Source organism: Dermochelys coriacea, chromosome 6 (assembly GCF_009764565.3).
Source record: "Dermochelys coriacea isolate rDerCor1 chromosome 6, rDerCor1.pri.v4, whole genome shotgun sequence".
Classification (NCBI taxonomy): domain Eukaryota; kingdom Metazoa; phylum Chordata; order Testudines; family Dermochelyidae; genus Dermochelys; species Dermochelys coriacea.
In genome coordinates this window covers 61,795,891-61,813,900 of record NC_050073.1, presented here as the reverse complement: position 1 = coordinate 61,813,900, position 18,010 = coordinate 61,795,891, and the positions used below count along the sequence as shown (strand labels likewise).

At 41.8% G+C, this 18,010-nt stretch overlaps 1 protein-coding gene across 1 annotated transcript in view; it reads right to left on the bottom strand.

Moving 5' to 3' along the window:
- The window catches only part of SIPA1L1 (signal induced proliferation associated 1 like 1), a 365,338-nt gene that overhangs the window by 235,341 nt on the left and 111,987 nt on the right, over positions 1–18,010 (bottom strand). The window contains 1 exon segment of the mRNA XM_043515810.1: positions 299–370. The gene's annotated coding sequence lies outside the window, so the exon portion shown is untranslated.

Below are 18,010 nucleotides of genomic sequence, written 5' to 3'. Positions count from 1 at the left end.
TGTATAACAAAACCCAATGACTGGAACTTGAAGCTAAACAAATTCAGACTAGAAATAAAACACATTTTTGACAGTGAGAGTCATTAACTATTGAAACAACTTATCAAGGGTTATGGTGGATTCTCCACATTTTTAAATCAACATTGGATGTTTTTCTAAGAGGCATAACTCTAGTTCCACCACATCTATTGGACTTGAAGCAGAAATTAATTCAGGCAAGGTTTATGGACTGTGCTATGCAGGAAGTCAGAACTGATAAACACAGTAGACCCTTCTGGCCTTAAAATTATTAACTTACCTTTTCTTACTTTACAGATCCTAATTTCTGCTCTGTCCCTCATGAACTCAACAATAAATACTCACTAGAAACCTGCAAAATCAAAAGTAATTTATTTTAGTGTTTTTAAATTGCAATAATAGGTGCAACCATTGTTGCAGTATAAGGTATTAATTGGATCAAAAAAAATTGTAGCATGCTGAAACAGAGCATATTTTCAGGATCTTTGATACTTTGTCAGCCAACCTCCCAAAATTTTAAAAATATATAATTGTTAACAACAAAAAAATCACATGCATACTAATCAACATGTGTTTGCAGCATACTTAAGTGTTCTAACAGTCACAGTATGTACTATGAATGTATATTAAAAAGCTAAAACTAAGCAAAATGCATGCATTTGTTTATTTTGATTTCTACATTGCACTTATCCATACCTTCTTGGACTTGTGCAAAATTTTAAAACACAAACTAAATATAGAACACATCATACAGACATTTAAAATAGCTCTCCAATTCTAGACCAAACATGCGGAATCAAATATACTGAGACTGAAGTAGTCTCAGATTATCAAATGCCTTAAATCATCAATTCTCAAACTATGATATATGGACCATGTCCACAGAGTGCCTGCTTATGTCAGTGGAGAGCTGGCTGGTCACACAATACTAGCTTTCCTATTTGTTTCTAACTGCTAAATTGCATGAGAAGAAGCTAAAAATATATTATATGCTTTCCTAATATTAATTTTCCATTTAATCAATTGCTGTAGTTGCCACAGGAATATTCTAAGATGTAGATGACAGAGGTGGCGGACTATGCCACTGGAAATGATGAGTGGTATCCAAGAGACGCTTTTTATTAGGATGAATTGCACAATAAGAAAAAGTCTGAGAACACACTAAATACGTAATATATTTTCTCTCTCTCTCTCTCTCTCTCTCACACACACACTCACTCCTTTCTTCTTCTTTCCAGGTCTACCCTAGGAACCTGTAGCCTGTCTAACTGTAGAATTTAACTCTAACTTTCTTTGGGCCTCTCAGTGGAGGCTTGATTTAAAATGGGTGTACATTCCACCATTTTGAAGAGCAGAGGAGTCAAACTCCCAACCCACAGGCCACATTGTGGCCTTCTTGATGTACTTGGCTAAAACCTTTCAGACAGGAATCAAATGTAACAAATACTGTATTGTCTTCCCAAATCTGCAGACAGCCTGAAACAATGGCGCAGAGGCATGTACTCCCCCACACACTATAATGCATGAAGGTGGCACTTTAAACTAACCAACTATTTCACTGCTGATGCAATGGTGGTATAGCTGTGTTGGTCCCGGTATGTTAGAGAGAGACAAGATGGGTGAGTTAGTATCTTTTTTGGGACCAACTTCTTTTGGTAAGAAAGACAAGCTTTCAAATGAAGTGAGGAAAGGCTCTGACAGGGTGGAGACAGTGGGGAAAGGCTCCAGCAGAATGGAGCTGCCAGAACCTTTCCTCGCTGCTTCCCCTTGCCAGAGTCTTTCACTGCAGCGAGGAGGCTCCAGCAGCAGGGAAGCAGAGGGATACTACACTACTAAAAATAGCAGTGTAGATGGGGGAGGCTCTGCTTGGGTCTGTAATGAGCCATACTGGGTATATACCCTAGGATTCAGGCTTGTAGGGCATTCTATTCGCCTAAGCCATGCGTCACCACGAGGTATTTATACCCACGCTAGCTGGGTGTGCAGTGTCTGTATTCTGCACACCACCACAAGCGTAGATGCATCTTAGAATACATACATATATCTGTGTACATCTCCAGGAAGCAACATAATCCAGAAATATGCTATGTAACACAATTATTGACTAAACAACAATACTTAGACAAGATGCAGAATCCTCAAAAGTAGATCCTAACACTATAGAATCACTGTAATCAGGGATATGATTTTAATCTATTTTTACAGTTTGTGCAGTACCTGGCATAATAGGGCTCTGATTCTTGATTGGGGCACCTAGGTACCACAGTAATACAAATTATAACTACTAATACTGCTAATTACAACAACTACAGAAAACAATATTTATACCCTGTGTTAATCATACAAATTAGTTTTGTATCATACAATTAGTTTTGTAATCATACAAAGGGGCAGTTGACACAAACAACAAGAATCTATCAGACTCTAGAGGCGGTTTAATAATTACACAGCTTCAGCTAGGTATGAACAACATTTACAAATCCCAAATTTTGATATAAATAAAATCATTAAATGCAGGCTGTTGTACTGTGTTTTTTCAATCCTTATTCTTCACAGTCTGTAATGGTTATGAAAAATGGTTACTTAGCTTACAGTAACTGTGGTTCTTCAATCATTGTCTACATGGACCCAACTTCTGGTGACTAACAACCTCATAATCAGGAGGTTGGTGCTAGGGTCCTATTTAAACAAGCATTGCAGAACAGCTCTGTCAAAGCAGACATCAGAGCTTGAAACCTCAACTAATGAACACTTTTGCGTGAAAGTGTGGACTGGGCCCCACATAGTTATCTTGCAAATTTCTGAAATAGGGATACTACTTAAGAGAAGTTGCAGATGCTACCTAAACTCTAGTGGAGTGGGTTTTAACATTCATAGGTTGGATTTAACCTAGCTATCTCATAAAAGGATCTAATACTGCTGGATACCCATAGAATCTTAGTGCATATGGCTTGACCCATAACACTATCTGCAAAGGCTACATATAAAACAGAGGAACTCCTGAAGGTTCCTGTTCTGTCCAGGTAGTATGAAAGAGCCTTGAATACATCCAGGATATGTAGTTTAGCTTCCCCTGGGTTTAAGTGGGGTTTGGGGTAAAAAAATCAGGAGGTGAATCAATTGATTTAAATGAAAATCAGAGACAACTTTAGGCCAGAATTTGGAATGAATATTAAGAGTCAACTTGCCTTTTTTGAATTCCAAATAAAATGGGCCAGTCATAAGGGCCTGAATTTTCCCTATCCTCTGAGCTGATTTTATGACTACTAAAAATCAGATTGGTGGTAAAATGAGCAGGTTGCTAAGGACATGACAATAGAAGTGGTCACTTAATGTGCCCCCACAGCACGAGTATCTAGAGCAGGTTGCAGAGATGTTCAGGCCACTAATTGCCCCTCAGACACTAGGTATTTTAGCTCTTCTCTTTATTCCTATGGAAGCTTCTCTAAACTGTGACATCTTGTCCCCGTTCAGATAGTCATATTTTTGACAGCAGAGCCCGATAATAGGAGTACACCTTCCCGTCAAATCAAGCTTCTTAAGGGTCCTTCTTTCTTGGTGTCATCTTTTGAGACCCTTGTTCCTTTCATCTTCGATGTGATCCAGGATTGGGTAGGTGATAAAGCACTCAATACCATGCTGCTTTCTAGGAAGTGGGTGCCACTGATGCTGGGATATGCCACAAGAACTGGGTTGTGAACTGCCTTTTGGTCAAGCCACATGATCAGATATAGAGACATGAAGGGTCTTCTGTCTCATCTTATGAGTAGGGGTCTACTTAAATTGTGGAGAAATCACAAATTTTTTGTGGGTTGATCACGGAATAAAGAGCAAATCTGGCAGATGTGTTCACACAGTATATATACACAAGTATTGTACTGTACTACAGCTACGTTTGTAAATTGCCCTAGATAAGGAAGTATGCATGGTACTTTTGTATACTTTTATCCTAGATATAATCTAGAGTAAAAATACACAAAAAAGACCAGATTTCATGGTCCGTGATGCATTTTTCACAGCTATGAATTGGGTAGGGTCCTACTTCTGAGGCAGGGTGGGCGACCTTCAGTGAAATGCAATATGCAATTCATGAAATTAAATCCCTTAGCCCTACCACAACTACTGTAATATTTTTTTAAAACTATTTTGGCAGTACAAAAGGATGAATCTAAGTAATTCATCTCTTCTATAGATGAATCATTGCTCACATGTCTATAGAGAAATGAAGATGCAGCTGTCTTCCTAAATTAGGAAATATAGCATCACATAATTCCACATATATGCCTCCCTCCCATGGTATAGACTACTGCTCTTTCAAGCAGCTGCAGTCTCTTCAGGCTACCCAGATGGCTCTACCTTCATAACGATCAATGAATCTACTAGGCTTCAATATGCAACCACAAATAGAGAAGAAAAGGTAAATAAGAGACCTTAACACATCCTTCTCCAGAAAAAAAAAATCACTATTTTTAAAACCAAGTTTAACCATTTACTGCCTTTTATGACAAAATGATCAGTGGGAAAATGAATTAAGCTACACTAAATTACAGTTTGAGAGTTTTAAGTTTTGGTGTGTTAAACGAACAAAAGATTGTAGTGCATCTGACAAGACGGTGAGATAATTACAGAGGTAAAGAAGGCTTGGCACCCAAATAGCCTTAGGTGTTTAATTAGGTGCACATGGTATTTTGAACACAAGTAAAAAGCAGCTTTTTTGAGACACAGTTATTCTAGAAAAATTACTTGTTAATACATGTATGCTCTACTTCAAAAGACTAATACCCTAAATTATAGCATGCTTACTCATTTTTTAAAAAGAGGCTTCCAACTAGTCTTTGCCTATAGGAACATAGCTCATGAATACCCTGGAACAATTCAACAAACCAAATTTGGCCACAAGTATAATTTCAGTAAACAGTTATGTACACAAACTGAGCTCAGAAATAAAGGAGAGAAATATGCTGTCCTCAGACTGCAAGCTAAACTCTTGACAGATAAACAAGACCTGCACACACAGTGAACGCAGTGCATGACCTTGATTAAGCAGTCCAGTGGTGTAAACATGAAAATGTTTGTTATCACTTGGAAAAATACAGTGCAAGTTTCAGCCATTGAAATCACTTCATCCTTTCAAAAAATACTAATAATACCTGAGAGAAAGCTAAATTATATAGTTTTCAAGAAGTTGGGAAAAGCACTGTCCTTACCTGTCACTGATAAATATAATTATTGGCTAAGAGCACACCTTCCTCTCCACCTAAGAGGGTCTGGACTCAGTGTGAGTACGTCAGGTCCTCCCCATAATTAGTCCAGGAGTGCTGGAACAGGGGGGCCAGGAGCCCCCCACACACACACACACACACACACTTAAGAGTGGGAGGGTTATGCCCTCTCACTTTTTACTGGCCGTAAGGGCGAGCGATGAGGGGATGGGAATGGAGAGGAGTGAGTGAGGCGCAGGGCCACGGGGAAGGGGCCACTGTTCCCATGCCAGTGGGCCCCCCCATACTTTTAGGGACCTTCTGCCGCTCCTGACTTAGTCTTGTATTTTGGGTAAGGCCCATGGAATGTATCAAGCACTACCCAAAGGTATGATGGGAGGGAGATGGGATGACAGTTGCCAGTGACTTGATTACTTCACTGTAACTTTAAGCAAGCTACCCACCAGAAGGAAGTCAGAGTTAAATCCTAGTGAGGAAAATAGAAAGGAGCATAAACACTGGCAAATGAAGTGTAAAAATACGATTAGGAAGGCCAAAAAAGAATCTGAGGAACTGTTAACCAAAGACTCAAAAAGCAATAGCAATTTTTTTTTTAAGTACATCAGAAGCAGGAAGCCTCTTAAACCACAGTGGGGCCACTGGACAATTGAGGTGCTAAAGGAGCACTCAAATACGATAAGGCCAGTGTGGAGAAACTAAATTAATTCTTTGCATCGGTCTTCATGGATGAGAATGTGAGGGAGATTCCCAAACCTGAGCCATTCTTTTTAGGTGACAGATCTGAGGAACTGTCCCAGATTGAGGCATCAGTAGAGGTGTCACGGAGGTGTCAGGTGATGCTCTGGAATTGCTCCCTATGAAGCCAGTCAGGACTCTGGGGAAGTCTCCTTTCTGTGAGCAGACTGTCCCCAGGACACACAGCTTCCACATTCCTGGGTCTGACCTCGGAGCATTCAGCATCCTCTCTGCCCCTCCGTGCGCTTCCCACAGCGAGTCTGCCCAGGAGGGGTCCTGGGGAAGCCAGAGGGTCCTGCACCCCAACTCCGCAGTCAGACGTGACTCTCAGCCAGCCAGCAAAACAAAGGTTTATTAGATGACAGGAACATGGCCTAAAACAGAGCTTGTAGGTGCAGAGAACAGGACCCCTCAGCTGGGTCCATTTTGGGGGGCAGTGAACCAGACAACCACGTCTGCACTTCACTCCATGTCCCCAGCCAGCCCCAAACTGAAACTCTCTCCAGTCCCTCCTCCTCTCGGCTTTGTCCCTTTCCCGGGCCAGGAGGTCACCTGATTCCTTTGTTCTCCAACCCTTTAGCTCTCACCTTAGAGGGGGGAAGGCAGGAAACAGGCAGTTGCCAGGAAACAGGGTGTTGGCCATTCTGTGTGTCCAGACCCCTGCACACACCTGCCCTCTAGGGCTCTGCAACGATCATAAACCCTTATCCCACCACCTAGATACTTAAGAACTGCGTAGGGGAAACTGAGACACCCCCACAATATTCAGAGGAAACATTAAGAACAGTCCCGCTTCGTCGCATCTCTCCCTCTCCTTCGAGACCTAACTGAGCAGGGTCACTTTAGCCAGTGACCTGGGGAAGTTCGAAGCCATCAACGTTCCCATGAATGCCCCAGCATCTCTCCTGTTCCTTGGTGGGAGTTACACCAGGCACTTCCAGTTTCACACCCTCCCTTAGGTCGGGGATGGTTGATAGCACTTGCACGCTGCATGTGGGAAGATTTATGCAGCCCGTGCCCTTTTGCCACCCCAAAACCCCCGGGGGTCAAACTGGGATCGGGTCTTCTCCCAGCGCTCCAATCTGGAGGCCTGCAATTGGGGCTCTCTTGGTTAAGACCCCCATCTTGACCTGGGCCACATACTGCTCACTTACAGAACTAGCATGGAGACATTCCTTTCTCAACAACCTTGTCACCCCAACAAGCTGGCCAAACACAGCCACTTGGTTATAGGACTGTTTACCTTTCTTAAAAAGAAAAGGAGTACTTGTGGCACCTTAGAGACTAACAAATTTATTAGAGCATAAGCTTTTGTGAGCTACAGCTCACTTCATCCGATGAAGTGAGCTGTAGCTCACGAAAGCTTATGCTCTAATAAATTTGTTAGTCTCTAAGGTGCCACAAGTACTCCTTTTCTTTTTGCGAATACAGACTAACACGGCTGCTACTCTGAAACCTGTGTTTACCTTTCTTAACAGCTTTCACTTCATCTGAGACCTTCTCAAAGCTATCCACACTGCATCTTTCAACAGGAAAGTCAGTGGTTTCATTCACAACAGAAAATTTCTGGCTGTTAAGAACTGAAACTTTCTTGATTAAATCACTTTCACACCCTTCAGTTGCAGTAAACTGCTTGCAAAGACTACTATGAGGATTCCTTTCCCTAGGGATTTTCTATGCAACAATTCACCCTTCACAGAAATTCTGCCCTTACCCTCTTCACCTAGGGCTTGCTCTAGAGGAACACTTTCCTGAGCAACAACAGACTCTTTCTGGGTCTCACTTACATCCAGAATTACCTCTGGCCAATCAGGCGGATTCCTACACAATCCCTTTTCAGGCAAATTCACAGACTTCCTAGATAAAAGGTTAGAAGCATTCTCCTTCCCTTTGCCACGCACAAGTTCAAGAATCTTTTCCTTCTTGTTACAGGTTTCCACACCCTCAGTAGGTAACACCATCAAATCACCTTTATGCTCTCCTTGTGCCCTGGCTAGGATCTCACCCTGATTAGACAGAGTTGCTATACCCTTTCCCAACAACACACTAGAAACAGGCAAAATACAAGCACCAGAATTGTCAGGTCTCTGTGATTTTACATAGACACTAACTGGATGCGACCTAGTTACAGTGCCATTCTCCCTAGCAGACACAAACTTAGGATCATTCCCTTCCTGGGCTTTAGCTGAATCCAGAACCAACTCGGAGACAACTGCACTATTCTCAACCATTACAGGCTGAAAGGCCCCTTCTGTCTGCTCCACAGACAAAGAAGAGCCGGACACAATTTCTCCTTTAACAGACACACAGCTTGGGATCTCATTCCCCTTGACCCAGCACACAAAGCTGTTCACAGACAACTGCTTGGAGATCAGGGTAGCTCCCTCCATAGGCAAGTCAATACCCCTGACAGACACAGGCACATTTCCTTCACTGGTTTCAGAGTAGCAGCCGTGTTAGTCTGTATTCGCAAAAAGAAAAGGAGTACTTGTGGCACCTTAGAGACTAACAAATTTATTAGAGCATAAGCTTTCGTGAGCTACAGCTCACTTCATCGGATGCATTTCCTTCACTGTCGCACTTCTCCACCCAGCTAACAGGTAAGGTACAGGGACACTCATCTTCCACTCTCCTCGCCTTCCCACCCTGCTGACTAGAAAAAGCCATCAGCTCACAAGGCTGCCTAGGCTCATCCAAACTTTCCTTACCAAGCACCTTGCCACTCCCAACAGATAACCTGCCCTGCCTGTGTCTCCCCCCACTCAGCTGGGGTCTCAGCTCCCACTGTGCTCAGCACTGCCCTTGCTGTCCCAGTGGGGGCAGGCAGCGAGCTCGCTGCTTTTCTCACTGCATCAGAGCCAGCGTGAGCCCCCTGAGCCCCCTCTCAAGAGTGCCAGGGGCAGGGAGCATCTCTTTGTCCCATCCAGCACCAGGGGTCTGGTTACAGGCAAGCAGGTATCCTGAGCCTAGCAGCTCCTCCCCACTGCCAGCATCCAATGAAGTGAGCTGTAGCTCACAAAAGCTTGTGCTGAAATAAATTTGTTAGTCTCTAAGGTGACAAGTACTCCTTTTCTTTTTGCGAATACAGACTAACACAGCTGCTACTCTGAAATCAGTAGAAAAGGGAATCCTCAAGAGGAGCAAATCTCAAAAGCTTATCAACACTCCCTAAAATCAGAAGAACAAGAAATATCTCAGATCTTCCAATGTAAGAGAGCCATGTGAGTGCACATTTTTCTGGCTTCAGCTACTATAGAGTAAATCAACTCTCAAAGGATAGGTAACCTAAAACAAAGTTTGCTGTCCATTCCCCTGACAATGTTGTTAGCAAAACTGTATTGCAATGCTGAAGAAAAGTTTTAATTTTACCTATTTTCATCTACTAGTAGCTTTACTTTAGAAAATATTCATGTTTTTATCATCATCGATTAGGGAAGTTGACTTATAAAAAAAATCTCCCTAAAGTTGGTAAAGCCATGCTAAACAGAGGAAAGTTTTGGATGGTGGTGTCGGATTTTTTTGTTTTTAATATAAACATTTATAAGGTGTCTATCATTGCATTAACTGGGCTCACTTTACATATCCTACATTATAATCAAAATCATTCCGTAATAGAGGGACCAAATACACCACACACCCCCTTATCACCTGGAGCACAAATACAGTCTCATCAGTAGGTTGAGAGGAAAAAAAAAGCCACACACACACCAGGAGTACATGGACTAGCCATTTGCAAAACAAGGCAAAACTGTGCATTTTATAACACATTCAGAGTATGGCCAGATTTAGCTTTAGGCATATTTCTCATAAGTGCCTAGCAGTGAAAAAGCTCTACCTCCAGCTTCCTTTACCCTTTTGAATGGTTCTTAAGCATTCTGGATGCAGGCAACTGGCAAAGGATCATAGACGGCCAATCAATCAGAAGTAGCTGGCCACAGACTGGTAAGCCACTCAGGTTGAGACCACATCTTATAAATCCTGTACAACTCTAAATTTTGTCAGCACTTGGCAAAAACAACAAATAGATCAATTAGGGCTTTTTATGTAACTAGCACCATGAAGTTCTTCCTAAAGGTGATTCTCAGTGCGACAGGGTAGTCTGCTTGTTAAGGTCAGTGGTGCCTAGCGGTCAGACCATCCCATTACATAATATGGCCCTATGAGATTTCAAAAGGTCGAATATATATACACAAGACCTAGGAGTTACTGACAGAGAGGGTGTGGTCCCAAGAATAAGTGGTACATGGGAAGAAATCCCATCACTGTGTCTTTAAGGCCCTAAGGCGAGGAATCTTGCAGAGTGGGTCAGGCACGACTTCACTCTCAACCAATCAACTGAGGGTGAACAGAAAGAAGGGAACCACCATAAATTCTGCCTTCTCCCTCACAATAGAGAAGACAGCAACAGCAGCAAGCTGACTTGCTGAACCTTCAGAGCCTGAAGACTAATTGTGGAGAAAGAAGCCAGCTCAGGGAGAAGTTGCTACAGCCCTTCCTGCAGCTGACTAGTTTATAATCCAGCTCCAAGGAGACGAGCTGGAGACTCCTGTTTAAGACACCTGGCCAGGACTCCTACATAGGCCCAGAAGGGATGACCCGTGGTAACTAACAAAGTGAATTATACTTGGTTAAAAGACTAATAAATCAGACCCCAGAAAAGGGGATACATGTCTCAAACCAATTTTGTGTGGGTAACTGCCTTAAAGAACCTGAGGGGGTTCTCAGTGCAAACATACCTTCAGGACACAAGGAGGATGTGTTCTTGCCAATCTGCCTTCCTAAGAAAACAAGTGACCCAACTCTGCACTAGCTAAAACTTCCTATTGGCCTTGACTGTCAGTTCCAGTTGGAGCATAATACATTAGTCCCACCTGGAAGTAAACATGGATGATAGAGAAACTCTACATCCAAAATGAAAGGGTGCAATCTTCTAGCATACCTCAGATGAAAAAAACTTTTCTGAAAAATTATTACTATACAAGGCCAGGAGCAAAGAGCAGTCAAGTAAAAATCTGACAGTTCAAACCTCATGAAGATAAGGCAAGTAAGACTCCTTCAGCTGAGACACTGATTATTTTGAGAATCTAATAAAGTCTAATCACCCCAGCCTCTCTTTCATCCAGGCAGATTTGACAACTAGTTTTCTTCCAGGACACTATCTCTACCAGATTTTAGAGGGGTAAATACATAACAGCTAAACTGAGTTAGATCAATGGTTCATCTAGCCCAGCGGCCTGTCTTACAACAGTGAGTAAAGAAATGACTCAGAATGGGTCTGAAGAAATAACATTGTAGTCTTTTGGGGTAGGGACTGTCTTTTCATTCTGTGTTGATACAATGCCTAGCACAACGGGGTCCTGGTCCATGTCCATGGCTGGAATTCCTGGTAATAGCAAATAGTATTAATAATAATAATAATAATAATAATAAATCATCATCATCATAATAATACCATGACTACAATTGCTAAACATACATATTGATCAAGAAGGTTGGCAGAATGGAGTTGAGACACCCCTATGACCTTCTAAGATCTCTCCAACAGGCCCAAACAAACGTTTGAAGGCATTTCTTCAAACCTTGCCAGTTCCTGTTAAATCAACGTTATTTAGAAGTATTTGCAAAGACATCTGCTCTCTCACTATTGCCATAAGATGCTTGGATCCCAAGATAAGGGTGCCATACAAAACCTTAGATTACATAGATATAGTTTACTGCTGAGACTTAAGGTTTTTATACCATAACAAGCTCTGAAACCTGAATGGTTGACATCTAAACACTTGGAGATTAGAGGATGATAGTTCATTAGGCAAGAACATCAGCATCTACATAACATTTCTTTAGCAAACGCCAGACTACATTATTGTTGAGTGAAGTTTAAAAAAAAAATGTAGCTTTTGTTCATTAAAGTAGTTAATTTACATGCCCCTCAAGCTTTTGTTTAAAAGGAAAGGTTTAACTCACAAGACTGAAATGAAGACCCTCAAACAAGTTGCAAATATCATTAAAGGGGTTAAGGCACTAAAATTGAGCAACTGCAATGAAAAGAGTCTCCAAACAAGATGATTAAATCCATTTTTTTAAAACTTAACTGTCACTGAAGAAACTTGGACCTTCGGATTAGTGATAAATTGATCATGGTTGAATTCAAAAGAAAAATTTGCCAGTTGCAGGGTAGATTGTTTCAATTCTAGATTGGTCTTAAGAAGGGAGGGAAATTTCTAAAAATATATTCTACTCCTTCCATCTTTGCCATGCTGACATTTCAGTAACAATCATTTGTGAAGTGGACGAATGTGAATTTTCACAGGAGGTGCCCATTAAGAGTATTTTAGACAAGGTGTCAACAAACATACATATGCACACACATACAAAAAAAAAACACCTTTTCCCTTTTTTCTTAGAACTAGATTCATCACCCTTTTGACTATTATTGAGCTGCATCATAATTCTAAACAAAAGTTCTTTACATTCTTTTTCTTGGTTATTAAATTATAGATTTGCTGTGCAGAGAAGTTTTTTTAAATTTCCTGTGAAGCTCAATTGTGAGAGGGAAGGCCGCCTACACAGCAGAGAAAGTGAGAAAAACACTTGCAGAGCTGAAAAAAATATACTGGTGTGGGAGTACATGGGGAGGGGAAGGAAGAGATCCTAGTCCTAATGAGAAGACTTTATTTTCCTGTATCAGTCTGGGAAAAAAACTACAATACATTGCTTAGAGATGAGCAAAAGGACTGTTCTCTATTACAAACAAGCAAGCTATCAGATGTCAAGTGCCAGTATTATAAGTAATTGTAAGATACAGCCATTGCAAGTTCATATCCTTAATGTGCGGGACTTTAAATCTGGGCAGGAATGCTGCCTTTCCCCCCACAATTTTTGCAACTCCCTGTATAGGATACACTCACAGAAAGGAAGCCACCTGTGCACTAGCAGCTGTTCAAAGCTTAAGGAGCCTGTGATGGAGTATACAGACCCCACACTGGAGAGCAAAGGGTTAAGGAACAGCTCTGGGCCCAGGCAGCCCCAACCACCCACACCTGCAAAGCCTACGAAAGCTAGAAGCAGAGCTTTAAAAAAGGGGAGCAGAGCAGAGCAGCTCAGAGGCAGGCAGTGGAAGGGAGCAGATGGCTGCTCTGATCTCTAAGGGGAAAGTTTTGCCCACGAAATCATTGCCTCAGACTAGACAACCGACCACCTATGCAAACCTACAAAAGTGGAACCTTTAAAATGTTCCTCCACATTTAAATCAGAAAACTGTTGGCACAAGTTGCTCAGCTGATTTCCACTGCCATAATATCAGAAGGATGGAGGCATTTTCTAAGGTAGATAGGACACAAAGGCACACCAGCACAAATGGGGAAATTAGTGACCAAGGGCCTGGTCTTGTTCACATTTAAGTTAATGGGAGTGAGTTTTGCCATCGACTTTGATGATAGTAAAATCATAACCCACAACAGGGAGAACTACCCTAGTGCTTCTGTGGTAGTGTACACAAGCTTGGCTCCTACATAAGGCTGGGATTTTAAAAGTCAACGGAAGCTGGATATCTTACTCCCTTAGACATTTAGGCTGAGATTTTCAAAAGGGTCTAACTCCCATAGCTAGTCAACATTTGGACTCCTGCAACTGCAACACACACAGCCACCGTGGAGGATAGCTTCGCATATCACCCACTAGTGACACTCCAGATGGATAGAATTACACATGCTGACAGACTCAAGAAAGTACTCATCCTCCTCTGAAGGAATGCACCATAAAAATCACTGTTAGAAGCTGAACATAAAACTGGTGAACATAAAATCAGAAACCCACTGTGACAGGGTCAGGCCAAATGGCTATAGGAGAGTAATAGAAGGCAGATATATTAGCCCCAGGCTAAGTAGGTCCCTTTTCCCTGGGTAAGGTAACAGGGAAGGATCCAGAACAATCAGGAACCTTCTGGAGACAATTAAGACAGGCTGATCAGAACACCTGCAGCCAATCAAGAAGCTGCTAGAATCAATTAAGGCAGGCTAATCAGGGCACCTGGGTTTTAAAAAGGAGCTCACTTCAGTTTGTGGTGTGCATGTGAGGAGCTGGGAGCAAGAGGCACTAGGAGCTGAGAGTAAGAACGTGGACTGTTGGAGGACTGAGGTGTACAAGCATTATCAGACACCAGGAGGAAGGTCCTATGGCGAGGATAAAGAAAGTGTTGGGAGGAGACCATGGGGAAGTAGCCCAGAGAATTGTAGCTGTCGCACAGCTGTTCCAGGAGGCACTCTAGACAGCTGCATTCCACAGGGCCCTGGGCTGGAACCCTGAGTAGAGGGTGGGCCCGGATTCCCCCCAAATCCTCCCCAACTCCTGGTCAGACACAGGAGGACTGGACTGTGAGTTCAGAAAAACAGCCAAGCTGAGGGCTGCCAAGCTCCAAGGCGAGCAAATCCACCAATAAGCGCAAAACCCACCAAGGTAGAGCAGGAACTTTGTCACACCACAAACCTCTATAAACTGGATAGAACACTTTTCACATTGATACTGCCTTTTGGACTTATGAATTGGAGCTTTAAACATTAACTGTATCTTACATATGTAAATGGGCAAGTATTATCCCTATTTTACAGATTTAAAACAGAGGCACAGAAGTTAAAAACTGGATTATTAAAAATGCCTACATGACTTAGGAGCAAATGTCCCATTGACCTACCCAAAGTTATACAGTGAGTCTGATCGAACAGAATAGTAGCTAGATTTGAAACAACTCCCAGTCCACTCCTAAAATCACTAGACTGACCATGCTTCTCCCTTGAAGGTCACTGTACTGCAGGGCCTTCTGGGTGAGATGGACAACAGTATTAGACTAACAAAGGGAGATGCAGAGATGAACAGCAGTTGAACCTTTTTTAAAAAAAAAAAAAAAAAGGTAAGTCAAAAAGAGGGTGTGGGTAGGGGGATAAAAGTGTAGAGGAGAAACATGTACAAAATCCAGAGGATGGAAAACAGTGAAAGAGAAAAAAAATAAGTTAAAGAATTTTTTTATTATTATTGTCACTCATTAGTTTTGCTACTAAATAAAAACTTCATAAAACTTTGGAATCCATCTTTCAAAATCTGACGTTCCTGAGTTAAAAAAAGGGGGGGGATATTCTGACAAAATTCAAAATATATCCTTGTACATACTGAGAAACACTGAAAAATGCATAAAAATAATTCCCTCTCGCTGCCACTGAACTGCATGCAACAAGTTTACATCCTAGTCTTTGGTAGTCAAGGATGACTCCAATAGCGTATATTTGTGTCAAGGCTCAGCTTGTCATCTAAAGAACATTTTGCTTCAATAACTATTGCCAAAAAGCTCAATCTGTTATTCTCTCATAACTTTATTTCACTGTAAAATAAGAATTAAGATCTCTAGAAGCCAAGCATTTTCAATGTTATAATAAGGGCATATAATATAGCATACTTCTCAAATAATAGTTTGGATGATTATATTTCAATTTCTATGCTACAAGGTCTCTGGCCAGAGCAGACTTATTAGAAATGGAGCTTTTCAAAGTGTCATTAAAGCAAAAGGACACAAATGAGTCCCTATCTACCTTCTTCATTGGAATATGGAAAACATAACCACCAATAGGTTTATCTTTAGACTTTTGAACAGGTATTCTTTTAAGATAGCTTTTAATGCATGATCCACAGAATAGTGTCAAGCACATTACCTTATTGATCCAAGGGGATTCATTACTGAATAAAACAAATATAATTCATTCACCAATTGTTTTCCCTATCTCTTCAACGGAAATTCACCATTTTATCCATTACCACTTTTTCCTCAAGGTACTCACAACAACTGGGAATCAGGAAATATCTGGAATAGAACCATTTTCCCTTGATTTGATTGGGAACTGGTTCTATAGCGCTCAGGCTTAATAGATGATCTATTTCCCGACATAACAGGCTCATGAGAAAGGTCACTGAAGAGGGACGGGAAGAAAGGGTGGGCAGGAGGGAGGTAAGTGGATAGAGTAACCCTTGAAAATGATCTCCCAAGACCCATGTTTTCCCAGCTTTGTTGGAAAAAAGCAAGGTGGCATCTGAAAGGATGTGGACAGTTTGTATACTGCAGCAATTATTGGTGGGAGTGGTAGCTCGGGGCCCTGACCAAACTATAAAAACTAGTGTTTTGAGGTCCAAGGCTGGGTTGATGAGGTTGGGGGGGCTGATGGTTTTTGTTTTTGCACTCGTCGTCTCTTCTGTTGGGGTTCGTAATACCGCTGGGGTGAAGGGAACTGGGCCAGTCAGGATCCGTGTGTATTGTATACTAAATTTTCTTTTTTGTGCTGGCATGTAGATTCCTAGGGAGTACCATGTGGCCCTCGAGTCCTTCAATGTATGAAGTGAAGCATCCATTTTGTCTGCAAAGAGCTTGGAGCCCTTGAAGGGAAGGTCTTCAACTGTTTGTACTTCCTTCGGTATCCCCAAAAGGTGTAACCAGGAAACTCATTCCATCACCCCCACCATCGATACAGAGCGGGCCACTGTAGCTGCAGCATCTAGTACTGTCTGCAGTGCTGTCATTGCAATCAGCTGGCCCACATTAATGATGGCTTGAAATTGTTCTTTTTGATCATTCAGCAGGTGGTCAATAAAGGTATTAAGTTTCCCACAATTGATGCAATCATATTTTGCCATTAAGGCCTGGTAATTTGCAATCCTAAACTGAAAGGTTGCAGAGAAATATGCCTTTCTACTAAATAGATTAGCATTTTCCAGTTTTTGTCATAAGGGCAGAGTTAGCATGATGCTGTCTTCCACGGATATTCACAGGTTTCAGAGTGACAGCCATGTTAGTCTGTATCAGCAAAAACAAGGTGGTGTACTTGTGGCACCTTACAGACTAAAATTTATTTGGGCATAAGCTTTCGTGGGCTAAAACCCACTTCATCAGATGCACAGAATGGAAAACACAGTAGGAAGATATAGATATTATATATCTATTATACTCCCATTATTTTATTTATATAGATATAGATATAGATATAGATATATAGATATAGATATAGGAGTTACCTTACTAAATAGGGCCTGAATAAAGACTGGGAGAGGATGAGTCACTACAAGTACTAAAAAAAAAAAACACAACAAAACAAAACGTCCCCATGCTAATTTGCTCCTACTGTTACTCACACCTTCTTGTTACCTGTTTGAAATGAGCCACCCTGATTACCACTTCAAAAGTGATTTTTCATCCTGTTGATAATAGCCCACTTTAATTGAATTGTTTCGACCCCCTACTTGGTAAGGCAACTCCCATCTTTTCATGTACTGCTATATATCTTCCTATTGTATTTTCCACTTCGTGCAGCTGATGAAGTGGGTTTTAGCCCATGAAAGCTTATGCCCAAATAAATTTGTTAGTCTGTAAGGTGCTACAAGTACTCCTCATTGTTTTCACGTGTATTGACAGAATCTTCAACAACAGAGCTGGGTGAAGGATGTGAAAAAACAATTGTAAACAATACTGTGTGCACTCCAAGAATGTAATCGGCCCTTTTGCATGTAGGTGTTATGGAGGCTGGTGTTTGCCAAATAAGCTTGGCAGGATCCAAGAGTGCCTGATTGACTGGGAGTGCAATCCATGTTGAGGAGACCATATGTAGGATGTCTAGTCATTTGTGATGCAACTTTTATCTCTTTGACAGGAACCTAGAGTGCATCAGCAACCTTTAGTGAGATCTTGGAATAGTTTAAAATCATCTGCTATTGATGGTGGAGAGGACATTACAGCTTCATCCAGTGAGGATGAGGAGATATTAGCTTCAGTCTAGCCTCCTGCTCTTCAAAAGTTTCCTCTGGAGGTTCAGGGCTCTGGAAAGAGGTTGAAGGAGAAGGTTATACTGTCTTTCTGTGGGAGACATTAGAGGCCCCAGAAGGATGGTGTCTGTAGGCTACCTATGGTTCCCATTATGGCTACTGGGGTGGAGTAAAGGACATGGGTAGTGTCATCCAAGGCTGTCCATGCCAAGCAGTTGGCTGAGGCTCTGGCTGAGGCAGCA